This window comes from Panicum virgatum, chromosome 7N (assembly GCF_016808335.1).
Source record: "Panicum virgatum strain AP13 chromosome 7N, P.virgatum_v5, whole genome shotgun sequence".
Classification (NCBI taxonomy): domain Eukaryota; kingdom Viridiplantae; phylum Streptophyta; class Magnoliopsida; order Poales; family Poaceae; genus Panicum; species Panicum virgatum.
Window position 1 is genome coordinate 41,830,865 of NC_053151.1, and position 15,697 is coordinate 41,846,561.

The window sequence follows — 15,697 nt, forward strand, 5'->3', positions numbered from 1 at the left end:
GTGCTTGGCCGGCCCGGCGTGGGGGTGCGGCGGCGGAACAGGCAGGTTGGCGCGGTGGAGCCACGGAGGCGGCCGTGCACCCCCCGCTTGAAGGAGGGAGGGAGGGAGGAGCGGCGGCCGGCGTAGGAGGGGTCGGGGGGGGGGGGGGCGGGACGGCCGCGGCGTCCGGCTCTCGGCGAGAAGGCGGCGGTGGCGGCCGGCACGGCTCCGCCTCACCGCGCGCGTCCCGGGAGGGGGGCGTCCCGGCGAGAAGGCGGCGGCGGCCGGCACGGGCGCGTTCATGGAGGGGCGGCGGCCGGCGCAGGCGCGTGGGCCAATGGTGGGCGCGGGGGCGACCTGCGCCGCTGAGGAGAAGGGGCGGGTGTCGGGTGGGCGGGCGGCTGGAGAGAGCAAGGGAGTGGAGGAGAATGTGAGAGGATAAGGCTAGGGTTTCTCTTTTAATGGGAAATGGGTTGGTAGATGATGGTAGTAGATGTTTTTTACCAGGCCGCCATCGGGCCGGCCCAAGCACTAACGACCCATCGGGCCGGGCCAGCTCGTGGCCCGATCAGTCATGCCTAGGGCCGGGCTTTACAGGGCCATGCCTCGGGCCGCCCATTGGGCCCGGGCCATTTGGAAATCTATGCTGGCGAGCAGAGCAGAGGCCACAGCAAATCCCCACCCCGTCCATTGACTCCTGACCGGCGCCGCGCCGCCTGCCCGCCATGGCAGCAGATCCGCCGGCGAGCGCGCTGATGGAGGAGGTCCTCCTGTGGTTCCCGCCCGCGGACCATCAGAGGCATCACCAATGTTCAGTTTCAGTTTCAGTCCCATCGATGTTCAGAATTCAGAGCTTGTGTATGCATGTTCTTGTCAGAGATGAACAACGGGAGGTAGAGGTACTCCATGCGGGAGATGAACACCTTTTCTTTCCATGCTCTTGTTTTTATCTTACAGCATATACACACTCGCAGTTGCTACAATGTTCAGTATCGAGCATATTTTGGTGGATTGGAATCAAGTGCAGGTGCTTGGCAATCTCAAGGCGGTTACCAGAGGATTTCGTGGAAACAAGTGCTGGTGCTCCAATGCTGTACCGTAGAGCGGGAGCATCAGTCAAGTAGTTTTTTTTCTCTGTTCCTTTCTTTTTATAAGTATTAGAAGATGCATGGGAGAAAGGGAAAGAGGAATGGTTATGTTGCTAGTAAATGGTTTTGGTGCATTGTTACCCTGTATACGTACAGTTCCTGAGCATTAGGCTTGAAGAGGAAAAGAAGAACGAGTAGTATGCAGAGACTGATAGAATGTTTGGAAGGACAAGAGTTATCGTAGTTGGGACATGTATTTTGATCCTTGAACTTTGTAATAAAGCTGGTAACCCCAGCAAACAATATTTTGCTTTCAGTAAAACAGGGCCAAAATGCAGTATTTGGTCTAAAAAAACATGCAGAGACTGACCAGGCAGTGCAACTGCAGAGATAAAACTTGAGGCGATGATCTGATGAATTGAATTCAGACGAGACGGACGAGATGTTCCTGAGTTTGAGACGTCCGCTTGCAGGGCTCGTTTGTCTGCGGAAATTACCTCTTGGTTTGGGCGTGCGATCTGCATCAAGTAGCTGATTACACACTGATCGGCCCGATGAGATTCTGAACATTGTGTTCCTGTTGACGCGAGCCGGGGTGGCTGGGGCATTTTCTGAAGAATAGGCGAGCGTACGTTGCCTAGTTCCTCTTCCTCCAGCACGCAGTAAACTGTTAGGTAGCCCCATCCACACGCAGTAAACTCTCATCGATAGCCTGCGCAAATGAACCTTCACTTTGCCGGGGAACGTTGCAGTAGTGTGCAGAGATGACATTATATTGCAGACAGACACAGGCGCACCGACCGTGCCAGGCAAGCTCGAGCAGAACATGGCGGCGCGGGCAGGGACGTGGCGTAGGCACGCGGCCACCGTTGGCGCGGCGAGGCCGTCGAAGCGGGCGGTTAACCCAGAGGGCAACAGGGTGGAGGCCCAAGGCGGCGAGGCGGCGCCGTGGCAGCGCCACGGCCCTGCGCTGCGCTGCGCGTGTGCCTGCCATTCCGCGGCGAGTAAGTAGGCGCGCGGCGGCAGCCGAAGGAGACACTCGAGCACACGGCGGCGCCGTCGAGGAAACGTGGAATACGGCCACCGGCGGGAGCATGGCGCCTGTACGCGACGCCGGGACATCCATCGACGCCGGGCGCGGCGGCGACGGAGAGCGGGGCGCGCGAGCTGGACGGCACCCGGGGTGGACGGGAAATGGAACACCGTCCACCCTGGACGGTATTTGATTTACCGACCGGCCTCTAGGCCAGCTTAACCGTCGGATCCAATTCTGACGCCCGTGATCTCGCGCCGAGGACATCGTCTTCCTCAGCGTCCCGCCGGAAGGCAACGCTCGCGTGCACGCGTTGGACGCGCCTCTTCGCCGACCGCGGCGTCCGCCACCGGCACCGCGAGCGCCAGCAGGCGGCCCCCATGCCGGGGCTCCTCGCCGACCTCATGCAACCACACCGGCGGCATCGCCCTGTTCATCCCCACGTGCATGCGGTGGCTACTGCCCAGCCCGAGATGATGGCGCCGGCCACAGCCGCATCATGCTCAGCCAGGTTCCGGCGAGCGAAGTGCCCCTATGCAGGACTCCGCCTCCACACTTACGAAGAAATCATCACTTTGCCGTTGAGAAATGATCTCAGGAAGAAATCATCACTTTGCCATTGAACATTGCTGCATAGGGGCGACGTGTTTCTCCGCGTGTTGTTGTTGTCTAGAGATGCATTGCAGATAGACAGCCGCACCGACCGTGCCTGGCAAGCTCGAGCAGCGTTCGGAGCTTGACCTTGGCGGCGCCGGACAGGGATAGGGCAGCACATATTGGCTCGGTGAGGCCGTCGAACCGGCGGCGGTTAGCTAGGAGAACAGGACGGAGGTCCACGGCGCCGCCAGGCACGCGCTTGCCACGGGACGGCGCCGCGAGCGCCTGCCGTTACGTGGCGAGTGGGTGCCATGGTGCCGGCATCGGAAGGAGGCAGTCGGGTCACGGCCTGGCACGGCGCCGTCGAGGGGCGCGGCGGCGCTGGAAGCCTGGAATCCCGGGGTGCGGCTGAGTCCACGCACGGACGCGGCGGCGTGGTGGACGGAAAAATCGGCGGTGATGAAGTTCGATTCGGCGGCCGGTGGCGGCCTACCGGTGTCAGGCCGGTGAGGCAGCACCACCACGGGATCACGGCTTCGACGAGGGGGCACAGGGAAGAGACCCGTTCACTCGGGTGTATCCTGTCCGTCCGTTGAGGATCGGACGGCCCCCGGCTGCCCAGGGGATGGACGGTAAATGGAATACCGTCCACCCCTGGACTGTAATTGGGATACCGTCCGCCCCCTGGTCGCCGTGTCCGGCGGCAAGGCCTCCCGCCGGCGAGCCTAGAACCGGCAAGCGAGGCCACTGTGAGAACCGCCCAATTTGCACTCGTTTTAGGTGATTTGTGTTGATTAAGTGCTTCTAAGGTGTGGATTAGCGCGTGGCGTGTCGAGAGACGGACACGTGCTAGCCCTCAACTTAAAGGATTAATCAATAATTTCACCTGAGAACCGCCCAATTTGCACTCGGTTTAGGTGAAATTATTGATTAATCCTTTAAGTTGAGGGCTAGCACGTGTCCGTCTCTCGACACGTGCTAGCCCTCAACTTAAAGGATTAATCAATAATTTCACCTAAACCGAGTGCAAATTGGGCGGTTCTCACAGCCACGAAGAGGGAGCCTCTTTGGAGCAGAACCTGGGAGCGTCGGCGAGGCATCCGCCACCGCCGCCGCCGCCTGCGTGGACACCAAGCACCGCCGCCTGCGAGTCCGCCTCGTGCGCGTGCCCAGTGCCGCTCCGCAGTGCGCCAGGCGTGCCTGCCGGTGGCCGGGCGCCATGGCGTTCCGTCGCGCACCGCGTGTGGGAACACGGCCGCGGCCGCGCCCACGTCAGATGTGCCGCCGTGGTGGACGGAGAAGCCGGACGTGCCGCAAATTGGGCAGGTGTCAGGTTTCCTTGAAGAACACAGCCCAGAGCTTCAGGCTGGGCGGCACGCTGCTCTCTTGCTCTCCTCTGCTTCAGGGAATAAGGGTCAAGGGAGACGATGCATTTCAAACCCCAGTTAACAGAACTAAAGAAGTAGCATGTGCAATGGTAATAGTAAAAATCTGTTATCGAAATTTTAATGGGAAGAAATATAAAAGCTTCTCATCAGATATAGATTATTCAGATGTGATGTAACTCTGAATATTTGCCTCAGCAAATTCAGAAAGAAAAAAAAATGACAACATATGCTATGCAAACCACCTTCGCATGCAAACTATGGAAACTCCAATCTGGATCATCGGATCAAGATCCAAGAGGCATGAGGAGGGAGGTAATTTTATAATTAACCGCCCGCCCTTGAATTAGGTAATCATACTTTTGCAAATTCCCCTCCCACTCCCATGCGCCCCCTCTTGGATCTTGATCCGCTGGTCCAGATTAGAGTTTCCATAGTTTGCATATGAAAGTGGTTTGCATAGCATACGTTGCCAAAAAAAATTGCCCCTATTATATGCCACACCTTTTTCTTTCTGTACCCTATTTTTATCTTACAGCAAATGAACAAACTAGGGGATTTTGAGAGGCTACTCTACGAAATGTAGCACTGGAAACAACCGCATTTTGATGTCGCCTCGTATGAACTTCAGAGAACTGCGTGCTTCGGTTGGTGAAATGGTGGAGTCCACAAAAATGGCATTACAGATGGTTAGCCAAGCTGCAAACAGTCCAACTATTGATTGTTCTGTGGCCTTTAACAGTGAACAATCAACCGGTTAGAACATTTCCTACTCCAACATTAGTACTTGTAAACGTTCTGAATGTCTGAATAAATGATGTGCAGTAAGTCTCAATATCCATTCAGGACCATTTATCTTTGAAAAATCTCTATTAGGAACCTGCAAAATCAAAATGCATCTATCGGTTACAGCTTACATTTTAGATAGGGTTGGCCCTATGTTGATCACAGATCTTAAGAAAAGAAGGATTTGGCCCCACATGTAAGCTCCTGTCTCTCTGTCTCAACAGTCAACAGGTAGGAGGTGACTGTTACTCTGCTCACGGTCTCCTGGACGGCGGCTGAAACCACCATTTGTGCCATGAGGTTGCTCTCCCTCTGCCCGGCGGCAGTATCCCACCTGACGGCCATGGATGCAAAGCGAAAACGAGCTGAAGTGTGTTCAGGAGGGTCTTCTGAGAGAAGAACAGAACACATCCGATTTTTTCCGAAAGCAATCGTTATTTTCCGGCCGGATTTCTGATGTTTCAAGATCAGCCTCCAGCTTGATGTGGGCCATCTCTAGCCTCTCCAAGTTTCTGCTCAAATTTGATTCCTCTTTCACCTCATATTTTTGGACAAGACCAGATAGGATTTGGGCATTTGGCTAACTATCTCCTGGACATATGCAGAGCTGACTATCTTTGCCATTAGAGTGAGTTCAAACAGTATTACTTCCCTGTTCAGAAAATATAACATATAAAAATATATGAGAGATGAAATGTGTGAACTTAAGATAACAAGCAAGTTTTAGCTTAGCAGCTGCAAGAACCTACCTTTAATTGAATGGCATGGAGGAGGTAGACAGCTATCCAGTGTACTACTCTATATAGTAAACCTGCTTAGTGCAAGGGAAGATGAGAACTTAAAGATAACAGGCCATTATGATTAGAGTTGTCAGAATGATGGTCGGATGTTTCTAATTTTTGTTTTAGAGATTACTTTAACATTTAACAATAACATAATTAGATAATTTATATGCAAGTTTAGGGGTTATTTTAGATTTTTTTTATAGTGGCATAGGTGGTTAATTTACACGACGACTAGGGGGCTACTTTAGATTTTTTATAATGGCATATGTGGGTAATTTAGATATATGTCCAGGGGTTACTTTAGTCTATTTTCATAATGGCCGATGTGGGTAATTGATTCGGAAAGATAACAGATCGAATGACTATTATGATTAGAGTTGTCAGATTGATGGCCGGATATTCCTGATTTTTGTGAGAATTTCTCTATTTTTTTATACTGTCCATTTAGAATTCTAGGTGGTTTCTTGAGGACGCTTCAAGGGAGCCTCGATTAGTAATAGTAAGATTGAGTTATCCTCAGCGTATACTAAACTGGTCAGAACCAAACAACATCAAACATGCAAGGCACATAAATTGAAACCAAGAACAAGTGACCTGCTACAGTAGCACAAGTTCCTAATGTAGAACATATATAGGACTTCTAGATCCCGTCTGTTGTGGTTGTTTTTATTTATGCTATTTCGAGTCCTTCATTGTTGTGTTCTTTTACATCCAAGTTACATTATTTAGAATTTCAAGTGTAGCTGTGGTGCTGCTAACAGAATTTCCTTTTCTTTCTTCTTCCAGTTCATAATGGACCTTTGCAACTGGACAGGAGCATGTGTAACCCATAAGTCAAGTATGTGACAGGCACGTATCTGATTCCTGATAAGCTCCTCGTCATGCCCCAAAAGTTCTCTTTGTTCTCATGCTTGATCTCCGTGTGCTCATGAATGGCTTCTCAACCTGAATGAGTGCAAAGCCATGTTTAGACTTCCAAAGCATTTGGTAAACCATTGCTTCTGCATTCTGGTGGAAGTAATCTATTGCCTTTGGCAGCATAATGTCTTCCAGCTGTTCCAGGGTAATGTCTGTATGTAAGCAGTGTTGCTCCTTGTGGACTATCGCTGCTATTTCAGAACTCCTATTCGCTGACAGCATATCCTCTAAAGAGCCATGGAGCGCAAAGGAGATCCCGGCTTTTAGATATGGATAATCTTGCATAGAAATTATGTCTTCAGACAGTGAGGTCTTCTGCTTGCTGTAAATGGACATTGAGGCTTGACAATACAAATTAAAAACAATTACCGATTCTAGAAAAGCTTCTGATATTCCTGCCATGTCTAGGTTGCTAAAGCGTTGAACCTCATGCTGACCATGCTGCTTGCAACAAAATGGGTTTGGCCGAGCCCACCGCAACACGAAGCTAATGAATTTGTCCCAGTGTTTCTTATGGTATGATGAGTAAATAGATGGCCCCCATGAGAATTCTTGAGCTGGCAGTTGAGTAAGTTCATTCCTTACATTTTCAAAATTACATTTAAAATGAGGGGCAAAAAACTGCAAGCATCTAAGTGCGATACCAAATATATCTGTACTCTCTGAGAGTTGTATGACCAAACAAAACACTATATGGCCCTCTGGTGTACCATCTTACTGAACAAATTGAGGGACCAAAACTGGCGACTAGAGAGGGGGGGGGGGGGGTGAATGGGAGCCGATCAAAATTTCTTCTGAAATCTGAATCGTCGGCCTATATCCCAAAATCACCGCAAGCCCTCCAACCCAGGTCAGCGAGAATAGCTATGGACCAGCTATCTCGAAGCAGAAGACCCAGGTTGCAACGCGGAAGCAAAGCGAGTGAAACTTCACAAATTGCAGCACAGCACACACAGACCGGTCGGACCGGTGTACTGGACCGGTCTGACCGGTCGGGTTGTGAATTTCAAACTGCAGACCGGTCAGACCGGTTGCACAGACCGGTCAGACCGGTCTCTCTCAGTCAGCCCGCTAACAAAGCTCCAAATGTCAAATCTCGAGCAAACGAAATCCAAACAAACTTGGAGGAAAGCTTCGTAATTACCCCGTGAACATATCCCCAAAGGATCTCACCCAAAAGATTCATGGATCGAGAGAAATCGAGGAAAGATCAAAGAGGATTGGGGTTTTCTCAAGAACACAAAATCGCCAATTCGTGAGAACTCTCGATTCCAGTAGGTTTAGCACACGGCTAGAAGGATTAGAATCGTCATAAAGAGTCCATCAAACCACGAATTCAAGGGTTGATCTCCTCCAAACAAGAAACACACCAAAAGAGGAGAATTAAACCCAAAACGCAAGAGAGAAGGGGAGGACAAGATGCTCAGCACACACAAGTGAATCTCAAACAAATTTCATCCATTAATCACCGAGGAATTCACCTATACAAAGGCTAGAGCCATCCGCCCATCATCCACCCACTAGATTGAAGAGAATAGCTATAATCTAAACTCTCTTTGCGTTGGAGTCCTTGGCCCTAACCTAGAGCAGAGGCTGGGAGAAGGAAAAACTCAGAGAAAACAAAAGACTCAAGAGACTCACCCACCCACGGGCTGGTGGGGGGTATTTATACCCGGCTGCTGCGGCCAGACCGGTCAGACCGGTCCAGGGGACTGGTCAGACCGGTCGGGTCTGCAGCAGCCCGCTGTACACCCTCGATCGACGGCGGAGCTTCTTTCTTCGACTCGAAGTCTTTGCTGCGATGCCGCCACGTCGACGAAGATCCGGTCCGCGGTTTTGGAGGGTCCGCGAAACTCGGGTAGGTGGCCGGTTTTGAGAAAACTGCCAAAACCTCACGCGCGGGAAGATTCCCGCCTCCACGCCGTGGCCCTAGATGCCGTTCCCGCCTCGGCCTCCTGACGGCCCTAGACGCCGCCCGACGCCCGTCACCTCCTCGCCCGCAGCGAGGCCCTAGACGCCGTCGACGCCCGTCGCCTCCGTCAGTCCTGAGACCGACGCCCGTGCCTCCACGACTTGGCGTCTTCAACCGCCGTCCGCCTCCTGGTTTTGTGGCGCAAACCAAGAAACCCGCCTTCCGTCGCCGCTTGCGCCCTCGATCCAGGAGTGGACGCCACAACTGCCGCCCGGTCCGAGCTCCGGTCCCGGCTGCCCTTCACCACCGTCCACCGCACGGTCCATCGGCCACAGCACCTCCACGGCAGCTCCCCGTCGACACTCGACGCCCGTGTACCTGCAATCCAAAGATCAAGCGCACGATCACACCGCACGGTTGACAATTCACTCATCACAAGCAGGATAGAGTACTCAACATTCCTCACAAATGTCAAGACAACATTTGTTCCACCCATTGAAGTACGGATGGGCTCCAACAATAGTTGACAGGAAGGATATTTGTTTCCCCGAATGATTTTATGATGTAGTTTCTTTCCTGCAAAAAGGTTTTTAACAAGGGAGTCAAAGGGCATGTGACAGCATGGTGTGCCACCAAACTGTATGAATCTTAGAAGCTCAGTAGCACCATCTGCAAACCACTCAAATCTTTGAACATTAGATCTGCTCAACATTCCGTTGTCGCGGTTAAATATAGAGAGAGCAAATGACTTGGCAGCATGCACAATCCGGTCAGGAAGGGGGAATTCCTCACCTCCTGTTCCATCTGTTCCTTTTCTAGGATTCTCAGCTTGCATTTGTGCAGCATGTCATCACACTCTTGAGCAGCACGCTTGAGCTTCCTACGCCAACACAACAAGGATCCATCAGTAATCTGCCACTTTTCTGATGTTTCAAGAGCAGCCTCCATCTTGATGTGTGCCATCTCTAGCCTCTCCAAGTTTCTGCTGAAAATTAATTCCTCTTTCATCTCATATTTTTGAACAAGACCAGATAGGATTTGGCTAACTGTCTCTTGGACAACTGCAGAACCGATATCTCTGCCATTAGAGTTCAAGCAGTGTTCCTTCCTTGTTCAGAAAATATAACATATAAAAAATATATGAGAGATGAGATGTATGAACTTAAGATAACAAGCAAGTTTTAGCTTAGCAGCTGCAAGAGCCTACCTTTACTTGAATGACATGGAGGAGGTAGACAGCTATTCTAGAGAGTAAACTTGCTTACTGCAAGAAGGGAAGATGAGAACTTCAAGAGAAAAAATTAAAGTGATGGCCACGTTAGACGACTTCAATAGTGAGGGGTTTGGCTTTGGTCTCTCCAAGGGGTATCCTTTATAGTCATTAAGTCCGCCTTAAGTCAATGATGAGAGTTTCCACTTCATTACCGGTTTGAATACATTAGTCCAACAACGCCAACATGCATTATGTGGAAAAAACGACGAAGAGGTGAGTTAAGTCATGTGAAAATGGAGGTGTTAGTGTGGTAATTAACTATCAATGAAAGGGAAAAAAGGAAAGTGGAGATATGAAATACACAGTTTGAAAATATTTTTTTTGAAGAAAAGTTTGAAAATATTTCATCCACACAATAGTGGACAAGGAACTTGGATTAGTCTTGGATGCTTATCACTTTCAATTTCTAATAGAATGAAGCCAATATACAAGTCATTGTCAATTTATTAGTATGACTGATGTCAAATTGACTCACTAGATTTTTCCATGTCGTGTAATTTGGTTCAACGGGCACCAAACATAGAAAACGCACAAAATGGAATCAGAGAACAACTGATGTGCTATGTTTTTCTAATGGAGAACATTATAGTACGTACTACTTCTATTCCAAATTATAGTTCATTTGACTTTTAACCCTAAGTGTGACCACTCGTCTTATTCAAAAAATGTATGCAAACATTGCCAATTTTAAATCATTCTTGAAGATCTTGTATTGATAAAGCAACCCACAACGAAAGAAGTGATATTTTGCATAAATTTTTGAAAAAGATAAGTGGTCAAACTTGGGTCAAAAAAGTCAAACGACCTACAATGGAGAGAGTACTTCAGTAATAACTGAATTCAGATGTGAAGAAATATAAAAGCTTCTCATCAGATATAGATTATTCAGATGTGATGTAACTCTGAATATTTGCCTCAGCAAATTCAGAAAGAAAAAAATTGCCCCTATTGTATGCCACACCTTTTTCTTTCTGTGCCATGTTTTTATCTTACAGCAAATGAAAGAACTAGGGGATTTTGAGAGGCTACTCTACGAAATGTAGCACTGGAAACAACCGCATTTTGATTTCGCCTCGGATGAACTTCAGAGGAGTGCGTGCATTGGTTGACGAAATGGTGGACTCCACAAAAATGGCATTGCAGATGGCTAGCCAAGTTCAGAGTCCGCAAACAGTCCAGCCATTGATTGTTCTGTGGCCTTTAACAATGAACAATCAACCGGTTATAACATTTTCTACTCCAACATTAGTACTTGTAAACGTTCTCAATTTCTGAATAAATGATGTGCTATAAGTCTCAATGCATCTGTTCAGGACCAATTATCTTTGAAAAAATCTCTATTAGGAACCTGCAAAATCTGAATGCATTAAGTTACCCAAGGGACATTATGTTACGTAGTCAATATTTTCGTGGGGAATCACATGAAGAGTGGTTGGATACTTGATGAAGACCCGAGAGTGAAATAAAATAAAGCTATGTATATCTCTCCTTGTCTATGTCTATGCATCATCAGAGCTCATCTTGTCTGACACTCGAGGCATGTCAAATCGTCAACGCTTGGTCGACAGGGAAATCCCCTGTTAGGAAAACCACACCCAATACAAAAAGAGGCCGAGAAAATTTTAATAGATTCACTTTGAGATTCTGGTATAAAAGCCGTACATGTTCTTGGTCTGGAACATATTCAGATAAATTCAATAACTTCAGCTTTCTTTATGAAAGTTTCCAATATAGTCAGATACAGATAATAATAGCCCGTGGAACTAAAGTAGCTACGCACTCGAAATTTAAATAGAAAATAAGAACAAGTGACGATTGTATACTTGTAAGTCTACGCATACAAATGTGCGCTGCATTCTGATTTCCTATGTAATTGAGTAATCATCAGCTGGTGAGGACCAAACAACATCATACATGCAAGACACAAATTGAAACCAAGAACAAGCGACGTGCTACAAATTGCACAAGTTCCTAATATAGAGCATGGGATTTCTAGGTCCCAGATGTTGTGGTTGTTTTCTTTATGCTCTTATTTAATGAAATGGCAGAAATCTCTTCGCCTGTTCAAGGAAAAGTAGACCATAATACTCCACTAATTTCTAACTATTGGGATGTTACCCTAACACCTTCGTGCTATAGCTTTGCTCCTCTTACTTCTGTATTTGGATCATTTGACCTGAATTTTATGACGGAGGATATGTACTTTTCTGGCAGATTTTGTCCTTAGGTTAATGACTTGTGAATAATAACACTAATATTTGATTTCTTCCCTATAGCATTCTATTTCCAGTATCTTTATTCTTCTCCTGCTTCCCTTATCCATCTAAGTTACATGATTTAGAATTTCAGGTGTAGCTGCGGTGCTGCTAATAGAATTTCCTTTTCTTTCTGCTTCCAGTTCATAATGGACCTTTGCAACCTGACAGGAGCATGTGTAACCCATAAATCAAGTGAGTGGCAGGCATGTATCCGATTCCTAATGAGCTCCTCATCATGTCCTTGCAATAGTTTCCTTTTAGCAGCTCCACCAATAGTTCTCTGTGTTCTCATGCTTGATCTCCGTGTGCTCATGCATGGCTTCTCAACCAGAATATGTGCAAAGCCATGTTTAGACTTCCAAAGCATTTGGTAAACCATCGCTTCGGCATTCTGGTGGAAGTAATCTATTGCCTTTGGCAGCATAATGTCTCCTAGCTGTTCTAAGGGAATGTCTGGATGCAAGCAGTGTTGCTCCTTGTGGACTATCGCCACTATTTCAAAACTCCTATGTGCTGGCACTGGCAGCATGCCCTCTAAAGACCCATGGGGCGCATAGGAGATTCCAGCTTTCAGATATGGATATTCTTGCAAAGAAATTATGTCTTCAGACATTGAGGTCTTCCGCTCGCTGTAAACAGACATTGAGATTTGACAAAACAAATCTAACCTTATTACTTGTTGTAGCAAAACATCTGATAATCCTGCCATGTCTTGGTTACCAAAACATCGAACCTCATGCTGACCATGCTGCTTGCAACAAAATGGGTTTGGCCGGGCCCACTGTAACAAGAAGATGTTGAATTTGTCCCGGTGTTTCTTATGGTATGATGAGTAAATAGATGGCCCCCATGAGAATTCTTGAGAGGGAAGTTGAGTAAGTCCATTCCTTATATTTTCAAAATTACAGTTAAAATGAGGGGCAAAAAACTGCAAGCACCTAAGTGCGATACCAAATATATCTGTGTTCTCTGAGAGCTGTATGACCAAACCAAAGAATATATGACCCTGTGGTGTACCATCATGCCGGACAAATGTCAAGCTAGCATTTGTTCCATAATCTGAAGTACATACTGGCTCCAAACATAATTGAAATGACGGATACTTGTTTCTCCCAACGATTTTATGATGTAGTACCTTGCCTGCCAAAAGGTTCTTGACAACGGAGTCAAATGGCATGTGACAGCATGGTGTGCCACCAAGCTCTATGAATCTCAAGAACTCACTAGCACCATCTGCATACCACTCAAATCTTTGAACAATGAATCTGCTCAACTCATTGTTGCTGCGATTAAGGACCGAGAAAATAAATGACTTTGTAGCATGCACAACACGGTTAGGAAGGGAAATGTTCTTTACCTCCCGTTCCATTTGTTCATCTTCTAGGATTCTCTGCTTGCATTTGTGCAGCGTGTCATCGCACTCATGAGAAGCACGCTTCAGCTTCCTACGCCAACGCAATAAAGATGGATCTGTGATCTGCCACTTTTCAGATGTCTCAAGAGCAGCCTCTAGCCTGATGTGAGCCATCTCTAGCCTCTCCAAGTTTCTGTTCGCATTTGATTCCTCTTTTTCCTCATATTTTTTAACAATACCAGATAAGATTTGGTTAACTGTCTCCTGGACAATCACAGTGCTGACCGATTCCGCCATTAGAATTCAAGTATCTATGGCATCCCTTGCCTGCTCAGAAAAAAAATGATATGTAACAGCATGCATAAGAGCTTAAATCACGAACTTTGGATCATGAACAAAGTTTAGCTTTGTGGTTGTAAGAACATACCTTAGATTGAATTGGGTGAAAACTGTGGATAGAGAGGTTATTTGGGATGTTAAAAAAGAACGAGAACTTGCGATACTATGGGACAACAACAACTGATGTGTCAGATCACCTTAGCAGCCACAACTGCAAGAACCTTCCTTTGATTGACTTGTATGGAGGATGCAGACAGGACATGTAGCCTATATATAGAGGGTAAATCATCATGCGAAGGAATATAAGAATTTAAGGAGAAGATAGTGATGGCCAAGACTTTCACGGGGTAAAAGCAGTTAGAAATCTTTGATACTAAGAGGTTGTGTGGATTTGGCCTCTCTGCAGGGGAAATCATGTAGTCAAGAAGTCTGACTTATTAAATGAAGGATGAGAGTTTCCACTTTGTTACAGGTTTGAATATATTCGGCTAACATTGTATTATAATGTGGAGAAAAGTGGAAGAGGTGCGTCAAGTCGTGTGATAATGGAGGTTGGTGTGATTACTATCTCTATCAGCGACAGGGACGAAAGAAAATGCATGGGGGCGTGAAATAGAGTTTGAAAATATTCCAACTGGCACTGGCATTTTCTAACAGATTGAAGCCAATATACAAGCCAATGTAAATTTATTTCAGTGACACGCTAGTCTGGATCTAGCACCTAAACAACATAAGAACAACTCATCGCATTATTGAGCAGCACACTTCAGCTTCCTGCGCCAAAGCAACAAGGAGGCATCAGTGATTTGCCACACTTTTCTCATGTCTCAAGAGCAGCCTCAAGCTTGATGTGTGCCATGTCTAGCTGCTCCAAGTTTCTGTTCACATTTGATTCCTCTTTCTCCTCATATTTTTGGACCAGACCAGATAGAACTCGGCTGTGTCCTGGACAACAGCAGAAGTGACAATCTCTTCCATTAGGATTCAAGCATCTGTTGTGCTTGTGCCCCTTCCCTATTCAGGAAATTCAATATGTTTATGTCTGAACTTTGGATCACAAGCAACGATTTATAGCTATCCTCTGTAAAAATCTACGTACCTTCGATTGAATCACATGGATGCGGTGGACAGCCATCCCTGTGTATAGAGATATATTGAAGGTAGAATCATACTGCAAGGTAAGATGAGAACTTGGTGATGGCTACAGTGGGGAAAGATGTAGACTAGTCCGACGGTGAGGGGCGTGGGCGACTTGGTCTCCACAAGGGAACATTTTTAGTCAAGAAGGCCTTTTTGAATTAAGTCAACATTGATGGTCTGCACTTTGTTACATGTTTTATTATAAATGGTGAACTAACAATGGCTGGGAAAGAAAGTGGGGTGCAGTGGACAAGGAATTTGAAAAAGTAGGTCCTGATGCCGTATAATTTGGTTTAACAGAGTTCCACCGTCAGTAAAAGAAAAGGACTGTATTGGACGCACGATAAAGGGGACGGCATCTGCACATGCTAGACTAAAACTTGAACGGTGCTATTGGTAAGTGGAAAATCTACCCAGAGACGAGACCTCTTGGAGGGTAAAGATTGCTGAAAGGATCGAGGCCCAAGAAGGGGGGTTGAATTGGGACTTTTTCAAATTTCTAGATAGTTCTTAACCTAGACTAGTATTGCCCAATCTATAAATTTGAAACCTAATGACTAGAGCACACTAGCAAATGATTCTTAGGTAGGAGAACATACTAACATGATCATCTTTCTTAGGAAGAACCACACTAGCAAGAACAAGTTCTAGTCAAGAGATCAAACTATCATGCCATTGTCCTAGTCAAACAAACAAGCAAAGAAGAGCAAGATCACAATAAAGGAAATTTAATGCTTGAATGTAAATGCGAAGGACACGAGACAACCGGATTTTTCCCGTGGTATCGAGGAGTTGACGCTCCCCCCTAATCCACGTTGGAGCACCCACACAAGGGTATCGCTCCAAGTGA

At 47.1% G+C, this 15,697-nt stretch overlaps 1 long non-coding RNA gene across 2 annotated transcripts; it reads right to left on the reverse strand.

Annotated features, from left to right (window-relative positions):
* Nucleotides 1–8,827: 8,827 nt before the first annotated feature.
* Nucleotides 8,828–9,821, reverse strand: LOC120683263. 2 transcript variants are annotated; one of them, XR_005678735.1, is made up of 3 exons: nt 9,691–9,821; nt 9,276–9,591; nt 8,828–9,059 (listed from the first exon to the last, which is right to left on the reverse strand). It is a non-coding gene; the product is annotated as an uncharacterized LOC120683263 (long non-coding RNA). The 2 variants fall into 2 exon arrangements; XR_005678734.1 differs by having other exon boundaries at nt 9,276–9,587; nt 9,691–9,820.
* Between the last annotated feature and the right edge of the window lie 5,876 nt (nt 9,822–15,697).